The sequence below is a fragment of the Nicotiana tabacum genome, chromosome 8, assembly GCF_000715075.1.
Source record: "Nicotiana tabacum cultivar K326 chromosome 8, ASM71507v2, whole genome shotgun sequence".
NCBI classification, from domain to species: domain Eukaryota; kingdom Viridiplantae; phylum Streptophyta; class Magnoliopsida; order Solanales; family Solanaceae; genus Nicotiana; species Nicotiana tabacum.
Genome location: NC_134087.1, coordinates 23,181,895 through 23,189,543, shown reverse-complemented (window position 1 = coordinate 23,189,543; position 7,649 = coordinate 23,181,895). Strand labels below are relative to the sequence as shown.

Here is a 7,649-nt window from a genome sequence, read left to right as displayed (position 1 = left end):
AGTGAGAAAATGAAAATTCAAAGAGATACTATACTGTAGAAAAAAGGTGAGAAACAGAGAAAGAATGTGAGAAGCAGACAAGAGGGACAGAGAGAGTAAATTCAGCTTTTACTCTTTTTGCTTTACGGATTGAGAGAATTTATTTACAGTATATTTTTTCTCCAATTTGTTTGGTCTTTGTTGAGACACTGTATATACTGAGGTACTATCATTTACAGTGTAATATACTATTGTTGCTTTCTCACAGTGAAAATTCAAATCAATACTCTCTCCGATTCATTTTAAGTGTTTTTTTAACGTATTAAAAAATTCACCTTTTAGTGTTAATTAATAATGAAATTGATCATATTAACTTTAATTAGCTCATTGAAAATATAACAAACTATTCCTAAGCTCTTTACTCCAAGGACAACTTTGGAAAGAAAAAATTAATTCTATCTTGATATCCGGAAAAAATTAAGCTAGTGTTTGGTCATATATTTTTAAATTTATTTTGAAAAATCTGATTTGAGTGAAGTTTGATTTGAAGATAAAAATTTGTGTTTGGATATCAATTTTCAAAACATATTTTACTTTAAAAAACCCATAAAATATACTTATATCCACAAGTTCTAAAAACTATCACAAATAGCTAAGAGTACATTCAGCAATAACATTCATTAGCATTATTACAAACCATAATCCTGAACATAAATAAATTTGGCACAAAATTATTATTTTTATAATGAACTACATAATACGCTATCAGATGACTGAGAAGACGAAACAACATCATTACAAATAATAAATGGTGGGCTTTTTTATAAAATATAAAAGTTTGGTGAAATTTTAAAAAAATTTAATAGTGATATTTTGGGCCAGAAATTTGGGTTTTGGGATTTGGGAATTTGCCAAAATATGGATAAAATTTATGAACAAACATGTATTTGCCAAAAAATATTTGGCAAAATCTATAATCAAACGGGGTCCTAAATATTATGAACCATAAAAAGAAGCCAAAAAATCACTTAAAGTGGACCCGAAGAGTAAATGACACCAATTTAAGGTAAAGTTTCAAAGTTGAGATAGACTTTTTAACCTCATAACAAAAATCATATTTTATACTACTATATAAAATAATAATACAAATTTTCGTCTAAACAGGCTATTCAAAATTCTGATGCGGAAGCTATTTTCTTAAAACTTTTTTTAATAAAGGTAAAAATTTAAACGGTACCATTAAATAACCCTATTTTTGCAAATCTCCCCTTATTACAACACGCTTGGGTGGTAGCATACTTTTATTTTTTATTTTGTTTTAACTTAATGTGCATTTTGTCACTTTCTTTACCTGTAACACAAAATTGTACAAAAAATAGTTATGGGACAACTAGATTTTATTAATATAGAGGAATGAGAGGATCTTTTAGGGGACCCTAAAATTGATTGGCTTTTACATATTGAGTCTTTGTTGTTGGTGCCTTGTGGGGTTTTAAAAGAAAGAGAATATAGATAGTGAGGAGTTCGAATTTTTTATATGTGAACTTCCAGTATAATATACTAGAATTTCATAATGTGCTAGAGTTTCAACATAATATGTTGGAAGTCCATACATAGGTGCTCCAATCTCCAGTATATTATGCTGGAACTTTTCGTGTGCTGGAGTTCCAACATAATATGCAGGAAGTTCATACACATATGCTCCAATCTCCAGTACATTATGCTTGAACTTTCCGTGTGCTGGAGTTCCGACATAATATGCTGGAAGGTCATACACAAGTGCTCCAATCTCCAGTATATTAAGTTGGAACTTTCCGTGTTGCAGTAAAATAGTGGCTATTTTTCAATAATTTTACAAATACTGGCTATTTTTCAATTATCAGTCCGAAAGCTGATTAGCTCGTGCTATTTTGTCTTGCATTTCGCTTCTTGAGAATCAAACTATATAAAGCTTTGACTAGCATTTTAATATCTATTTTTTTATCATATTAATGTGTGAAGAATTGGAAAGTATAGTATGTTTCATATAGTTTTGAACATCCAAATTTTAATTTAAAATACTAAACAATTTAATCCAATTTAATTTTAAAGATAAATCAAATTGATTTTCGAAAAATCATGAGAGGTGAATAGAAACAAAAGCTGAGAAACAGAGAAAGAAGCCAAAGCCCAGATATAAAAAATGTGAATAGCAGACAAGAGGGACAGAGAGGAGGTAAGGGAGTAAATTCAGCTTTACTCCTTTTGCTTTATGGAATTGGAGAATTTATCTACACTTTTTTTCTCCAATTTGTTTGGTCTTTACTGAGACAGTGTATATCCCCATGGATCATAGTATAATACAAAGTTGTTACTTTTGAGAATTAAAATGCAAAAACATGAATTTAAAGAAAGTTTCAAAAGTTTGAAAATATACTTTTTAACCCCACACGCGTCACAATGAAAAGCTTTGTGCTTCGTGCATATTCATTAACCATTCTTAAACTTTTCGAGTTGTGTGGTAAAATGCATTAGAAAATAGTACGTTTTGTAGGACGTATAAAAATAATATTAAATAAAATATATTAGTAATGCTGAGATTAATAACATTAAAATTAGTTATATTAAGATTATTTCTTGTCGATTTGGTGTGTTACAAATAGCATGTACTTCATAATTTTTATAAGAATTATTTGTTCACAAAAATACCCTTCAAATGGTTATCCATGTATTATTGAAAGAACGATTTTGTCTTTATATATGCTTATCCATGTATTAAAAATCATGAATTGTTAATGTCATAGTTTGCTAGTATGTAAGAATAGTACTGAGTATGATATATAGTAACTAATACTCCCTCAGGCCCACAATAAGTGACAATTTGCTTTTGGTACACCTATTAAGAAAATACTAAATTCTATACAAAAATACCTAGTATGACTAAACTACCCTTAATTAAATATTTTATGTGAGGAGTAAGAATTTTTTTAGGGATATGTACATAGGGGTAATTTTGTAAAAACAAATTGAATTATTTCTTGATTATATAAATGGACACTTATTTTGGACCAAAATAAAAAGGCAAATTAGTCACTTATTGTGGACAGAAGGGAGTATAAGTATTAGTCATACATAAGTTGAAAAATACTCTCTCTCCGCTATACTTTAATTTGATTGTTTGACATTTTTTTTGTGGTCCATAATATTTATTTTTTCAAATATCAAGAAGGAACTAATTTCTTTTTTCCAAAGTTGCCCTTGGAGTAAAGAGTGTAGAAGTATCTGTAATGTTTTCAATGAACAAATTAAGATTAGTATGGTCAATTTCATTATTAATTAATATTAAAATATGGATTCATTAATATATATTAAAAATAGCCAAAAAATCAAATAAAGTGGACCGAAAAGAGTACCAAACAATAGATTGATAATACCAAAGCTCATACATGTATTATTTTTCATACTCACAAACACTTTTTTCTTCTAAAAACTTGATCAAACACCTTAATTATGGGGGGGGGGGGAAATACTTTTTGGCAAAAAATAAGAATGCCCAAACAGGCTAGAAGGACTGGGAGGGCTCGTTTGGTATGAGGGACAAAAAAAATAATTAATTCTGAAATTAAATTTAAAAAAAAGTTTAACTCATGTTGGTTGGAAGAAATCTATAGTATAATTAATCACGAGATTAGTTATCCAGAGAGTAATATTTTTTTTCTCGTGAATAGGTGGAATAACTAATCCCGTGATAACATCTTTCCAATCAAACGACTCCTAAATTGGATATGGTAGGTTTGAACTGTTGCAACGGCGCCGAGGAGCAGTTACTGCTAAGTCTATTTGGTGAAGGCAACAATTCAAAGCTGTAAAAGAGGAATTGTCACAATTTCTGCAGTAATATTTAACAGTCACCTGGGCAGAGAGCAAAAGCTTTAAATGGACAAAAATATCTTAAGATTAGAAATTTGAGCAACTCAGAATGTAAATTTGGGGGGGGGGGGGGAGGGGGACTCCCCTGTTCTGGATATGTGTTCGGCGAACTCTGTAACTTTAGTTCAAATCCTGTATTTGTCTTGAATAATTTATTGATTATTTACAATTTAATAGTTTAGAATTCAATTACTTAAAATACTTAGAATTTCGAACTCATAAACTTGAATCCTAGCTCTGTCACTAAATAGAAGGATTGGTTTTTTTCCTTTATATAAACTTCTTTCGCTATTTTCAAAGTATTTAGAGAGCGTTCGATTTCCTAATATATTGGAGTGCACCATTGTATATCTAACCTATGGTTGAAATTTAAGACATTTCACCAACTAAATAATTTCCTTTTATCGTGGGAGCTAGTTAAATTAATCTTAACATATTTTTTATTCTGTTAGTACGTAGAAAACGAGAAAATAATCTCCTATGTTCACTTGCAGTTGAAATAGAAAAAGTAATTTTGCGAAAAGTATCTTGTGCGTTAATTTCGAATCTCTTATATATAAAAATAAAAATCAATATGATGTTTGTTAATCTCGAGCATTTCAATCGCACGGAGTATTACCAAGTTCAAACCACTTTTTTGAAGAGCACCCGTTTGCAAAAGCATTTTTTTGGGGGACAGAGCTAGAGTATTATATACGAGTTCAAACGAATTTCATTATGTTCCTTAGACCTTATATATTAAATTAAGAAATTCAATATACACATATAATATTGAATTATGAATTCAATAATTAAAATGAGCTTTGAGTGAGATAGTAAATTCATCTGATTTCTCTGGGAGTAATTGCGTAGAATTATGTGCAGCTAGCAGATCAAGTAGTAGTAGTTAGGAAATAGAGCAGAAACGGACTCCAGGATTGTTTTTAAGGGCTTTAAATTCTAGAATAGTGATATAAGGTTTTACTTATTGTGTTCTGAATTTAGTTTTGTACCTACTTAAATTTAATTTTTAATATATATAGAATTTAACAAAAGGGGTTGCTCTGATGGTAAGCAACCCCCACTTTCAACCAAAAGGTTGTGAGTTCGAGTCTCCCCAAGAACAAGGTGGAAAGTTTTTGGAGGGAAGAATGTCGGATTTACATATGAAAATAGTCTCTCTGCTCCAGAGTAGGGGTTAGGTCACAAAAAATATTAGGTCCGGCTGAACTCGTAGCTCCGCTCCAGAAATAGAGAAAAAAAGTTGCTACTTGGGATTTTAATATTTTATCGACATTTGTGTTACGTAAACAAAGAAAGGCTAAATGACAGTCTTCATGTCCTTTGTTTCCCTCAATTCTTTCTTCCTACCATTTCAATTAAAAAGAGTGGATCTAGTGCGGAACTTAATGATAATGTCGCGGTTACTTTATTGAAGCATTCTAAAGATAGAAGCGGATTTAAAATTTAAAGTTAACGAGTTCACAGTTCTAATTCTTTTAGTTTATGCGTTTTGAACTAATATTTGGCATATTCAAATTTTTCTTTAAGACAAATATAAAGTTTGAATCAAAATTATTGAGTTCGATCAAACCCCGATAAAACATACTGGACCCATCCCTGCTTGGGGAACAAGGGTACCAGAATTTTATCCTCTCACCTCAGTTTATGCGTTTAATATTTGATCAGTTTATGTGCTTAATAATTACTAAAGTTTATGCGTTTTGATTGGATACAAAATTTAACCAAGATAACAGGACTTTTAAAATGTATGATCTAATTTGTGTAGTTGTAAATAATCTTATTCCGTATAAAATGAGAATTTAAAATTAAATTATTTCTAAATATTAAAAAAATTATTTTTAAGACTAAAAAAGAAAGGGAGAAATTAAAAAATAACTTCAAAAATAGCCACAATTTCAAAAGTAATCGAAATTTAGCTACTTTTCATGTAAAAATAAATCTGAACGAAAACACTGTTTAAAATCCGGAAAAATACTCCAGTATAATATACCGGAAAAATACTTCAGTATAATATACTGGAGTTCCAGTATAATATACCGGTCCAACATAATATACTGGAACTTTCCGCGTGTTGGAGTTCCAGCATAATATGCTGGAAGTTCATACACAGGTGCACCGATCTCCCGTATATTATGCTGGAACTTTTCGTGTTCTAGCAAAATAGTGGCTATTTTTCAATGACTTTACAAACGCTGACTATTTTTAAATGACCAGTCCGAAAACTGACTAGCTCGTGCTATTCGTAAGAGGTTAATATTAGCCTATTAGGTGTTTGAATTGAAAAAGTAACGCACAAAATATATCATGTCAAATGCTCTCTCACTATTCTCTCTCTTTCACAAAATACTTTAGTTGAACTGTTGCAAGCTTGCACGGCCTTTTTGTTACGAATTAATGCAGCATATTTTGAGGTAATTAATTTTGGGCCAAGGAGTCTAAGGAATTTTTTGGCTCTCTCATTGCAGCATATTGATAGGAATTTTTACGCAGTATAGCCTTCTCTCAAACTAACAGAGAAAAAAATATATTCTGTTATACGAGTATATAATAATATATAATAGGAGTATATGTATTTTATATATAATCACTGTGATTTTTTATATACTTAGCTAGCAACTGTAATTATATTTTTGTAGCAAAAATGAGAGAACAAAAACAAAATCATAGTTACATAGACAATTCCAGCAAGCCGTCTTAGCTCAGCTGGTAGAGCGCATGGCTTTTAACCATGTGGTCGTGGGTTCGATTCCCACAGACGGCGACCTTTTTCAAATTTTCTTTATTAGTTGATGTATACTTCTTTATTTTTTGGTATCTTGTAAATTCTGAGGTCTTCTAAATTAATTTTCAACTCCAACGTTCTTGCTAGCCACAGTGAATGTGTTGCATATGCTTCGTCCTTAGAGAAGAGATCAAAAGTTTGGGTCCATTCGATCACCCTGAACTAACTTTCAACTCTAATATTCGCAGTGAATGTTGCACATGTCTTGTCCTTAGAGAAGAGAAAGTTCGGGTCAACTTGATCATCCTCCCTTGAACATGAACTGGTTGAGAGAAATGAACATACACCATATATTTCCGATTTAAAACCCCCAACTAGAGACGGAATTCCAAAACCTAAACATAAGTTGATCCTATTATATTAAAGCTATAGACATCTCACCATCCAAGTGTAAAATAAGGGAGGGCTCATATTTCCTTCTTGTACAAAAGTTAGAAAACATTCATCTCTTAACAACATAGAGTAGAATAAAAAGCATAACTAAAAGGCATTAGAGCTAAGAAGCCAGTATAATGTCTTCAAAAGCTCTGAATTTGATGGACAAATATGATCTCAATGATAAAGCAAATCAAAGCCACACATGAGTGGAACCATACTTTATAAAATGTCCAAATCACTAGTAATGATGATATTTTGTACTCAAATATCAATCTAATCACAAATTTTAAAAGTGTTGGGTGGGAAACCCATGTGTGGATTGGCCCCACTTGTCCTTCAATTGTGGTCTCATTAGCCACTTCTAAACTCCGTTTACCAAAATACACTTAGCAACGATTTTGGTATCGAGGCTTGAATTACCAAAAATATATGCCCCAAATGATTTGCAAAATCCTCTTTCCCAATTTAACGCATTTTCCTATTATTAATATTCCTATTTCCTTTTCCATAAGGCAATCTGTATTTTTTTTGCTATAATGAATTTATTTAGATCTTGTTCTAATCACTAGGATAGTCCACTGATCAATATGTTGCAATT

At 30.9% G+C, this 7,649-nt stretch overlaps 1 non-coding gene across 1 annotated transcript; it reads left to right on the top strand.

Annotated features, from left to right (window-relative positions):
- Positions 1–6,579: 6,579 nt before the first annotated feature.
- On the top strand, positions 6,580–6,652 carry TRNAK-UUU (transfer RNA lysine (anticodon UUU)). The gene has a single exon. It is a non-coding gene; the product is annotated as a tRNA-Lys (tRNA).
- The last annotated feature ends 997 nt before the right edge of the window (positions 6,653–7,649 follow it).